This window comes from Cherax quadricarinatus, chromosome 93 (assembly GCF_038502225.1).
Source record: "Cherax quadricarinatus isolate ZL_2023a chromosome 93, ASM3850222v1, whole genome shotgun sequence".
Taxonomy (NCBI): Eukaryota; Metazoa; Arthropoda; class Malacostraca; order Decapoda; family Parastacidae; genus Cherax; species Cherax quadricarinatus.
In genome coordinates this window covers 7,739,072-7,751,589 of record NC_091384.1, presented here as the reverse complement: position 1 = coordinate 7,751,589, position 12,518 = coordinate 7,739,072, and the positions used below count along the sequence as shown (strand labels likewise).

Here is a 12,518-nt window from a genome sequence, read left to right as displayed (position 1 = left end):
CTACCAGCACTCCTTACCTATGGCGGCATCCTGGGGAAGGTTTTATCCTGGGTTGTTAAACTCAGCAAGTAAGTACGTTGATTCACATACAGGTATACATAAATTATCATACATAGCAGCGTATGTATAGATTACCTAGGATAACCCAAACAAGTCAGATAAAGTGACTTATTTCCATTGGGCTCCTCTTAAACCTTAAAGTTAAAACAGGTAAGTAATTTAGCTATGTGAAAAGTAGTTACAATAAAGGGAAAGCAAATTCAGCTGATTAAAATTAAAGATTAAAAACCAGGTAATTAATTTAACTATGTGAAGGGCAGTTACAATAAAAGGAGATATACTAGGGATAAGGTAAATTCACTTATGTACATTAATATTAAAGATAGGATCAGATTACAGTACATGTTAGATATACAAGAAATAACTCCTCTTTCTGTAGCTACATTCATTAGGTATCTCTTGGCTCTCCTCTTGAACCTGCTCATGCTATGGCAGGCTTTGACATGTGCAGATAGTATGTTTCACTCTTTTTATTGCAATACTTGAAGCCTAACCACTGATTGGTTCCCAACCTTAACAAAATTGGCAGCAAGATATTCTGGACAGTGGTTGTGTGCAATTTTATACACGTGACATAACTAATTGTTTTATTCTGTCTTCAATATTCAGCATATCCAGTTGTTATAATTCATCCTCGCCTACATGTTCTCATGGACCCAGGTCCAGGACGTATCTTACCATTTTGTTCTGGCTGATTTGTAGTCTATCTTCCAATTTTTTTTTTGGTTAAGGCAGAGTACCATGAAGAGCAAGCATAATCTACATGACAATGTATAAAAGCCAGACACAGGATCCTGCGAGCCTCAGTAGGTAGACACTGCCTATGAGTAGAGGAACTTTACCCTGGCATTCACTTTAGTAAGTTTATTCAGGTATACACAAATACAGTTAGATAGATCAGCATATGTGTAGAGAACCTGGGATAACCCAAAAGTGTCACACAAAGTGACTAATCTCCATTGGGGCCCTTTCTTTACTAAACTGTTCCCTATCAGTTCTCCTGACATGCATGGGTCAAAGGGGAGTCCCAGATATTTAACTGAAGATACTGTAATGATGGGTTCCCCACTGCACTGGACATCAAAATTATTTACCCTTTTCAATTTATCCTTTGTGCCAAAGAGTATGGCTTCCGTTTTCCTGAGGTGTAACGATAATTTGTTGTCTACTAGCCTCTTAATAATAATAATAATAATATCTTTATTTACTACCAGTACATGTACAAGGTATACAGATCATAGCTGACATCAGTGACATACTACTATATAGAAAGTTGCTTGTTATGCTGAGCATTTCCAGCAAATTTGGTCAGTTTTGTCCCAGGATGTGACCCACACCAGTCCACTAACACCCAGGATGTGACCCACACCAATCTACTAACACCCAGGATGTGGCCCACACCAGTCCACTAACACCCAGGATGCGACCCACACCAGTCCACTAACACCCAGGATGTGACCCACACCAGTCCACTAACACCCAGGATGCAACCCACACCAGTCCACTAACACCCAGGATGTGACCCACACCAGTCCACTAACGCCCAGGATGTGACCCACACCAGTCCACTAACACCCAGGATGTGACCCACACCAGTCCACTAACACCCAGGATGTGACCCACACCAGTCCACTAACACCCAGGATGTGACCCACACCAGTCCACTAACACCCAGGATGTGACCCACACCATTCCACTAACACCCAGGATGTGACCCACACCAGTCCACTAACACCCAGGATGTGACCCACACGCAGGTAAGTTTATTCAGGTATACACCAATACAGTTACATAAATTATCATACATAGCAGCATGTGTAAAGTACCTAGGATAACCCAAAAAAGTCAGACTGACTTATTTCCACTGGGGTCCATTTTACTGATGGGTGAACATAGACAACAGGTGTAAACACGCCCAGTGTTTCTACCCAGGCTGGGAATCGAACCCAGACCCTCGCCATGTGAAGCGACAGCTTTAGCCACCAGAGCAGGACTCCAATTCTAGTGATTGTACATTAGCTATATCTTGTGGGTCTTCACCTGACACTAACTGAGCACTGTCATCCGCATACAACAGAAGCTTACACTTAACGCTGATGAGCATGTTATTCACATAACATAGAAATAATTAGGGACCCAGAATACTACCTTGGGGAACTCCACATGCTATTGGCAGCGGTTCTGATTCTGTCTAGTTGATTTTGACAATCTGTGGTTGTTAGGACTTAAACCAGTCTACAAAACCTATGCCGATAGCTTGTAATTTCTTACATAATATATTGTGGTTGACAGTATGGAAGGCCTTTTGCAAGTCTAATTATAATCAAGGGGGAGTGCTAAACCCGTAGGATTATGCAGCGCCTGTGGGGGGATGTGGAAGGTATTCAGACTTAATTCAGGAAACTGGAGCACAGACCCGATTCCGTAGATTTTGCAAGTCAAAGATTACCATACCTATGAAGTTCCATAGCGGCATTTCAGTTCTCAGGCAGCCCATCAGATTAGTGGGGGAGGTGTATGTTGAATATGATCTCATAAACCCGACTGGAAGTGTAGATCGAATATGATCTACTAAACCCGACTGGAAGTGTAGATCGAATATGATCTACTAAACCCGACTGGAAGTGTAGATCGAATATAATCTACTAAACCCGACTGGAAGTGTAGATCGAATATGATCTCATAAACCCGACTGGAAGTGTAGATCGAATATGATCTCATAAACCTGACTGGAAGTGTAGATCGAATATGATCTCCTAAACCCGACTGGAAGTGTAGATCGAATATGATCTCATAAAACCGACTGGAAGTGTAGTTGGAATACAATCTAAACCCAACTGGAAGTGTAGGTGGAATACAATCTAAACCCAACTGGAAGTGTAGGTGGAATACAATCTAAACCCAAGTGTAGTTGGAATACAATCTAAACCCAACTGGAAGTGTAGGTGGAATACAATCTAAACCCAACTGGAAGTGTAGGTGGAATACAATCTAAACCCAACTGGAAGTGTAGGTGGAATACAATCTAAACCCAACTGGAAGTATAGGTGGAATACAATCTAAACCCAACTGGAAGTGTAGGTGGAATACAATCTAAACCCAACTGGAAGTGTAGGTGGAATACAATCTAAACCCAACTGGAAATGTAGGTGGAATACAATCTAAACCCAACTGGAAGTGTAGGCGGAACACAATCTAAACCCAACTGGAAGTGTAGGTGGAATACAATCTAAACCCAACTGGAAATGTAGGTGGAATACAATCTAAACCCAACTGGAAGTGTAGGTGGAATACAATCTAAACCCAACTGGAAGTGTAGGTTGAATACAATCAACTAAACCCAACTGGATGTGTAGGTTGAATACAATCAACTAAACCCAACTGGAAGTGTAGGTGGAATACAATCTAAACCCAACTGGAAGTGTAGGTGGAATACAATCAACTAAACCCAACTGTAAGTGTAGGTTGAATACAATCAACTAAACCCAACTGGAAGTGTAGGTTGAATACAATCAACTAAACCCAACTGGAAGTGTAGGTTGAATACAATCAACTAAACCCAACTGGAAGTGTAGGTTGAATACAATCAACTAAACCCAACTGGAAGTGTAGGTTGAATACAATCAACTAAACCCAATTGGAAGTGTAGGTGGAATACAATCAACTAAACCCAATTGGAAGTGTAGGTGGAATACAATCAACTAAACCCAACTGGAAGTGTAGGTTGAATACAATCAACTAAACCCAACTGGAAGTGTAGGTGGAATACAATCAACTAAACCCAACTGGAAGTGTAGGTGGAATACAGTCAACTAAACCCAACTGGAAGTGTAGGTGGAATACAATCAACTAAACCCAACTGGAAGTGTAGGTTGAATACAATCAACTAAACCCAACTGGAAGTGTAGGTGGAATACAATCAACTAAACCCAACTGGAAGTGTAGGTGGAATACAATCAGCTAAACCCAACTGGAAGTGTAGGTGGAATATAATCAACTAAACCCAACTGGAAGTGTAGGTGGAATACAATCAACTAAACCCAACTGGAAGTGTAGGTGGAATACAATCAACTAAACCCAACTGGAAGTGTAGGTGGAATACAATCAACAAAACCCAACTGGAAGTGTAGGTGGAATACAATCAACTAAACCCAACTGGAAGTGTAGGTGGAATACAATCAACTAAACCCAACTGGAAGTGTAGGTGGAATACAATCAACTAAACCCAACTGGAAGTGTAGGTGGAATACAATCAACTAAACCCAACTGGAAGTGTAGGTGGAATACAATCAACTAAACCCAACTGGAAGTGTAGGTGGAATACAATCAACTAAACCCAACTGGAAGTGTAGGTGGAATACAATCAACTAAACCCAACTGGAAGTGTAGGTGGAATACAATCAACTAAACCCAACTGGAAGTGTAGGTGGAATACAATCAACTAAACCCAACTGGAAGTGTAGGTGGAATACAATCAACTAAACCCAACTGGAAGTGTAGGTGGAATACAATCAACTAAACCCAACTGGAAGTGTAGGTGGAATACAATCAACTAAACCCAACTGGAAGTGTAGGTGGAATACAATCAACTAAACCCAACTGGAAGTGTAGGTGGAATACAATCAACTAAACCCAACTGGAAGTGTAGGTGGAATACAATCAACTAAACCCAACTGGAAGTGTAGGTGGAATACAATCAACTAAACCCAACTGGAAGTGTAGGTGGAATACAATCAACTAAACCCAACTGGAGGTGTAGGTGGAATACAATCAACTAAACCCAACTGGAAGTGTAGGTGGAATACAATCAACTAAACCCAACTGGAAGTGTAGGTGGAATACAATCAACTAAACCCAACTGGAAGTGTAGGTGGAATACAATCAACTAAACCCAACTGGAAGTGTAGGTGGAATACAATCAACTAAACCCAACTGGAAGTGTAGGTGGAATACAATCAACTAAACCCAACTGGAAGTGTAGGTGGAATACAGTCAACTAAACCCAACTGGAAGTGTAGGTGGAATACAATCAACTAAACCCAACTGGAAGTGTAGGTGGAATACAATCAACTAAACCCAACTGGAAGTGTAGGTGGAATACAATCAACTAAACCCAACTGGAAGTGTAGGTGGAATACAATCAACTAAACCCAACTGGAAGTGTAGGTGGAATACAATCAACTAAACCCAACTGGAAGTGTAGGTGGAATACAATCAACTAAACCCAACTGGAAGTGTAGGTGGAATACAATCAACTAAACCCAACTGGAAGTGTAGGTGGAATACAATCAACTAAACCCAACTGGAAGTGTAGGTGGAATACAATCAACTAAACCCAACTGGAAGTGTAGGTGGAATACAATCAACTAAACCCAACTGGAAGTGTAGGTGGAATAGTCAACTAAACCCAACTGGAAGTGTAGGTGGAATACAATCAACTAAACCCAACTGGAAGTGTAGGTTGAATACAATCAACTAAACCCAACTGGAAGTGTAGGTGGAATACAATCAACTAAACCCAACTGGAAGTGTAGGTGGAATAGTCAACTAAACCCAACTGGAAGTGTAGGTTGAATACAATCAACTAAACCCAACTGGAAGTGTAGGTGGAATACAATCAACTAAACCCAACTGGAAGTGTAGGTGGAATACAATCAACTAAACCCAACTGGAAGTGTAGGTTGAATACCATCAACTAAACCCAACTGGAAGTGTAGGTTGAATACAATCAACTAAACCCAACTGGCAACTACGTAGAATATTTGTTGTCATTAATTACTGGACAGTAAACCTCCACCTTCAGCAACATTATTATTATTATTATAATCAAGGGAGAAGCGCTAAACCCGGAGGATTATACAGCGCCTGGGGGGGGGGATGTGGAAGGCATTCAGGCTTAATTCGAGGAACTGGAGCACAGATCCAATTCCCTAAATCAAGAGCCCCTCACCAACATCAAGGAACCTTCCTTGAGGGGACCTCCAGCAACAATACTGTTAACGTTGAGTTTACAAAAATTCCCAGATGTTCGGAGAAGATTTAGTGCCCATTATTATTATAATCAAAAAGAAGCGCTAAACCACAAGGGCTATACAGCGCGATTTAGTGCCCAAAGTTGAGCCTTGGCAGAAAAGGAACAAAAGTTCCATTGCAAATAGAAATTGGAACTTGAAAGTTTCCAGTTATATCAGGTGGGGCACCAGCAGGGGCACGTCCATACCCCAACTTAAGGTCAGTAACTGAACTGACTTTCCAAAACTTAAAATTATCCACAGAGCGGAAAAAAATGGAGCTTGTTAAAAGTAAGATAATGACCAGTTTTCCGTTGTAATGTGCCGGCTAGGTAAAGTAAATGAGGACAAGTGTGCCAGAAAGAACGGGCGAAATGTGTTACAGACACTCAGGTGAGAGTCAAGTCTCTTCTCAAAGTTCACTTACTCACACCCTGAATAACTGAACCTTATAAATTGTATATCTTAAATGTTTCTCACAATTATATCACATAAATGTTAAACCTAAAACCCAATCTAACTTTATTATTTTTTAAATACACTACCTAACAGAATACTCCATTCTACTGAATTTACAATAATGCATACAACCATATGATCATACTCACTTGTGCTTTATAGTAACCTGTTTACATTAATGTTTTATCACTGACTTCATCATTGCTTAGTTAATCTTAAGTCAGCGTAATGCTATGCATAGTATAAGTGGCTTTGGCATGCTGCTCTTATCTGTATTTTTTGTACCTCTGTATGTGTGCTCAAATTTCTAAATAAAATAAATAAAATAAATAAATCTACACCCCACCAAGACTGACGCACAACTACCACTGTTAGCATGATCAACTTTGTTTATGTTGTGTTGGTCGCTTACACTATGTCACTCTCATGGTCTTCCAGCTCGGTTATCCTAGGTTACTCTGGCTTATCCTGAGTTACTCTCAAATTCAAAGTTTATTCTCTATAAGGATTACAATGTTGGATTTACAGAATTTGGTTATTGTGTGGTTTACATGTAGTTAAATAATGATTACAGAGTGTACCACTAGAACGCCTAGCATGGCTAGGCATTTCGGGCAGACTTAGTTTAATTCTTTATTTTAAAATATTACAAATTATGAGGTAAGTTGGTATTATGGCTAAGTGACTAAATACTAGTTTGTGAGTTTAGCAATGTGAATGCTTTTGTTTTGGCACAGTACATAGTTTCAGTATTGGAGTATCATAGGATTCATTATTTTAAGATTGAGATTAATATTTCTGTTTATGGTCAAATGGGTGAGTGAGTGTAAGTGTGAACCACCAGGTGGTATTCGTGTAGTTAGTTGACGGGGTGTATCAGGGAGATAAGATGTTTTCTAATGGTAGTTTTGAAGGTGATGAATGTGTCTGCAGTTCTAGAGTTCTCAGGAAGGGTGTTCCAGATTTTAGGGCCTTTGACATACATTGAATTTTTGTAAAGGTTTAGTTGGACACGGGGAATGTCGTAGAGATGTTTGTGGCTAGTGTTATGCCTGTGGGTTCTGTCACAACTATCAAGAAAGCGTTTTAGGTAAAGGTTGATATTGGAGTTTAAGGTCCTGTAGATGTAGATTGCACAGTAGTAAGTGTGGATGTACTGAACAGGGAGTAAGTTTAGATCTATGAAGAGTGGGGGGGGTGTTGCCAGGGATGAGATTTAGTAATTATTCTTACTGCAGTTTTTTGTTGGGTTATTATTGGCTTTAGGTGTGTTGCTGCAGTTGATCCCCAAGCACAAATAGCATAGGTGAGGTATGGATAAATCAGTGAGTGGTATAGTGTGAGAAGGGCATTTTGCGGCACGTAGTATCGTATCTTGGAGAGGATCCCAACCGTTTTGGATACTTTTTTGGTTATGTGTTGGATATGGGTGCTGAAATTCAGGTTGTTGTCAAGGTATAGGCCTAGGAATTTGCCCTCATTATGTCTGGTAATTAGAGTGTTGTCGATCTTAATGTTAATTTGTGCATCTCCTGCTCTGCTACCAAAGATAATATAGTAGGTTTTGTCAGTGTTAAGCGTAAGTTTATTGGCTGTCATCCAAGTCGATATTTTGATCAGCTCCTCGTTAACAATGGTGTTGAGGGTGGCAAGATTAGGGTGAGAGATGACATAAGTCGTGTCGTCAGCAAAGAGAATGGGTTTCAGGTGTTGGGATACGTATGGAAGATCATTGATGTATATGAGGAAGAGCAGGGGACCATTGACACTTCCCTGCGGAACTCAAGTATCAAGTGGCCGTATTGTTGATGCTGTGTCTTTAATGGTGACATACTGATACCTATTAGTAAGGTAAGATTTGAAATAAGCAAGCGCATGGCCTCTTATACCGTAATGGTCAAGTTTGTGGAGTAGGATGTCGTGGTGTACTGTGTCAAAAGCTTTTCTTAGGTCAATAAAAATTCCTAGTGGATATTCCTTATTTTCCAATGCTGTGTAAAGCAGATCTAGCATTTTTATGATTGCATCATTAGTGCTTTTATTTTTCCTGAATCCAAATTGGCAGGGGTTGAGTATGTTTTGTGCCGTTATAAATGAATATAGTCTCCTGTGCACGAGTTTCTCAAAGATTTTGGATAACAATGGTAAGTTTGATATTGGCCTATAGTTGTTTAAGTCTGTAGGGTCACCACCTTTATGTATTGGTGTAACCCTTGCCATCTTGAGTAGTTTCGGGAAGGTGCTAGTTTCTAGTGACTTGTTAAAAAGTAATGAAATAGCATGCGAAAGGATATGGGCCGCTCGCTTGTACAGTAATGGTGGGACATTAGACAGATTCCCTGAGTTGTTTTTAAGTGACTTTATAATCTCGGTGACTTCCGAGGGCTCAGTTGGTGCAAGATAGAAGGAATCTGGGAAATTCCCATCTAGGTAGTCCCCGGCGTGGGCATTGGTATGTGGGATTTTATTGGCGAGATTAGATCCTATGGTTGAGAAGAAGTCGTTTATCTTGTTAGCTGTGTCAGTGGGATGTAGTGGTGTTTCATTAGGTTTAGTTAGGACAATATTCTTGGTTTTTTTCAGTTTGTGGGTCCCTAGAATCTGAGAGAGTATTTTCCAGGTCTTTTTTATATCTCCTCTAGTGTCTGTGAATCTACTGGAGTAGTATAGTTGTTTGGCTTTCTTTATTACTTTGGTGAGAACTGATGAATAGTGTTTAAGAATATCTTTGTGTATTAAGCCCTGTCTACATTGCTTTTCATATTGGTGTTTCTTATCATTGGATTTCAGAATGGTGCTGGTTACTTGGAGTACCTGGAGAGAATTCCGGGGGTCAACGCCCCCGCGGCCCGGTCTGTGACCAGGCCTCCTGGTGGATCAGAGCCTGATCAACCAGGCTGTTGCTGCTGGCTGCATGCAAACCAACGTACGAGCCACAGCCCGGCTGATCAGGAACTGACTTTAGGTGCTTGTCCAGTGCCAGCTTGAAGACTGCCAGGGGTCTGTTGGTAATCCCCCTTATGTGTGCTGGGAGGCAGTTGAACAGTCTCGGGCCCCTGACACTTATTGTATGGTCTCTTAACGTGCTAGTGACACCCCTGCTTTTCATTGGGGGGATGGTGCATCGTCTGCCAAGTCTTTTGCTTTCGTAGTGAGTGATTTTCGTGTGCAAGTTCGGTACTAGTCCCTCTAGGATTTTCCAGGTGTATATGATCATGTATCTCTCCCTCCTGCGTTCCAGGGAATACAGGTTTAGGAACCTCAAGCGCTCCCAATAATTGAGGTGTTTTATCTCCGTTATGCGCGCCGTGAAAGTTCTCTGTACATTTTCTAGGTCGGCAATTTCACCTGCCTTGAAAGGTGCTGTTAGTGTGCAGCAATATTCCAGCCTAGATAGAACAAGTGACCTGAAGAGTGTCATCATGGGCTTGGCCTCCCTAGTTTTGAAGGTTCTCATTATCCATCCTGTCATTTTTCTAGCAGATGCGATTGATACAATGTTATGGTCCTTGAAGGTGAGATCCTCCGACATGATCACTCCCAGGTCTTTGACGTTGGTGTTTCGCTCTATTTTGTGGCCAGAATTTGTTTTGTACTCTGATGAAGATTTAATTTCCTCATTTTTACCATATCTGAGTAATTGAAATTTCTCATCGTTGAACTTCATATTGTTTTCTGCAGCCCACTGAAAGATTTGGTTGATGTCCGCCTAATCTTTCAGTGGGCTGCAGAAAACAATATGAAGTTCAACGATGAGAAATTTCAATTACTCAGATATGGTAAACACGAGGAAATTAAATCTTCATCAGAGTACAAAACAAATTCTGGCCACAAAATAGAGCGAAACACCAACGTCAAAGACCTGGGAGTGATTATGTCGGAGGATCTCACCTTCAAGGACCATAACATTGTATCAATCCTAGGTTATCCTGGGTTATCCTGGGTTATCCTGGGTTATCCTAGGTTATCCTGGGTTATCCTGGGTTATCCTGGGTTATCCTGGGTTATCCTAGGTTATCCTGGGTTATCCTGGGTTATCCTAGGTTATCCTGGGTTATCCTGGGTTATCCTGGGTTATCCTAGGTTATCCTGGGTTGTCCTGGGTTATCCTGGGTTATCCTAGGTTATCCTGGGTTATCCTGGGTTACCCTAGGTTATCCTGGTCATCCTAGGTTATCCTGGGTTATCCTAGGTTATCCTGGGTTATCCTAGGTTATCCTGGGTTATCCTGGGTTATCCTGGGTTATCCGGGGTTATCCTAGGTTATCCTAGGTTAACCTGGGTTATCCTAGGTTATCCTGGGTTATCCTGGGTTATCCTGGGTTATCTTGGGTTATCCTAGGTTATCCTGGGTTATCCTAGGTTATCCTAGGTTATCCTGGGTTATCCTGGGTTATCCTGGGTTATCCTAGGTTATCCTGGGTTATCCTGGGTTATCCTGGGTTATCTTGGCTTAGGAAATAAAAATTACATATATAATGTTAATGTTTAATTGAATACTGTTGAACATTTCGAACACTGAACATCTTTTAATATTATTGAACATTCTTGAACATTATTAAACATTACCGAACATTATTATTGAACACTGAACATTACTGAATATTACTGAACAACAATATTTACCTGTGTGTGTGTGTGTGTGTGTGTGTGTGTGTGTGTGTGTGTGTGTGTGTGTGTGTGTGTGTGTGTCAGTGACTGACACTACTCATGTACACAGTGACACCACCCATGTACACAGTGAGTGACACTACTCATGTACACAGTGACACCACCCATGTACACAGTGAGTGACACTACCCATGTACACAGTGACACCACCCATGTACACAGTGAGTGACACTACCCATGTACACAGTGAGTGACACTACCCATGTACACAGTGACACTACCCATGTACACTGTGAGTGACACTACCCATGTACACAGTGAGTGACACTACCCATGTACACAGTGAGTGACACCACCCATGTACACAGTGAGTGACACTACCCATGTACACAGTGACACTACCCATGTACACAGTGAGTGACACTACCCATGTACACAGTGAGTGACACTACCCATGTACACAGTGACACTACCCATGTACACTGTGAGTGACACTACCCATGTACACAGTGAGTGACACTACCCATGTACACAGTGAGTGACACTACCCATGTACACAGTGAGTGACACTACCCATGTACACAGTGAGTGACACTACCCATGTACACAGTGAGTGACACTACCCATGTACACAGTGACTGACACTACCCATGTACACAGTGAGTGACACTACCCATGTACACAGTGAGTGACACTACCCATGTACACAGTGACAGACACTACCCATGTACACAGTGAGTGACACTACCCATGTACACAGTGAGTGACACTACCCATGTACACAGTGAGTGACACTACCCATGTACACAGTGAGTGACACTACCCATGTACACAGTGACACTACCCATGTACACAGTGACACTACCCATGTACACAGTGACACTACCCATGTACACAGTGACACTACCCATGTACACAGTGAGTGACACTACCCATGTACACAGTGACACTACCCATGTACACAGTGACACTACCCATGTACACTGTGAGTGACACTACCCATGTACACAGTGACACTACCCATGTACACAGTGAGTGACACTACCCATGTACACAGTGACACTACCCATGTACACAGTGACACTACCCATGTACACTGTGAGTGACACTACCCATGTACACAGTGACACTACCCATGTACACAGTGAGTGACACTACCCATGTACACAGTGACACTACCCATGTACACAGTGACTGACACTACCCATGTACACAGTGAGTGACACTACCCATGTACACAGTGACACTACCCATGTACACTGTGAGTGACACTACCATGTACACAGTGACACTACCCATGTACACAGTGACACTACCCATGTACACTGTGAGTGACACTACCCATGTACACAGTGAGTGACACTACCCATGTACACA

General features: G+C 41.6%; 1 protein-coding gene across 1 annotated transcript in view; it reads right to left on the bottom strand.

Moving 5' to 3' along the window:
* Nucleotides 1-6,905, bottom strand: part of LOC128703397 (keratin-associated protein 9-1) — a 34,788-nt gene extending 27,883 nt beyond the window's left edge. Inside the window, exon 1 of the mRNA XM_070104662.1 lies at nucleotides 6,877-6,905. The gene's annotated coding sequence lies outside the window, so the exon portion shown is untranslated. The remainder of the gene's footprint in view (nucleotides 1-6,876) is intronic.
* Between the last annotated feature and the right edge of the window lie 5,613 nt (nucleotides 6,906-12,518).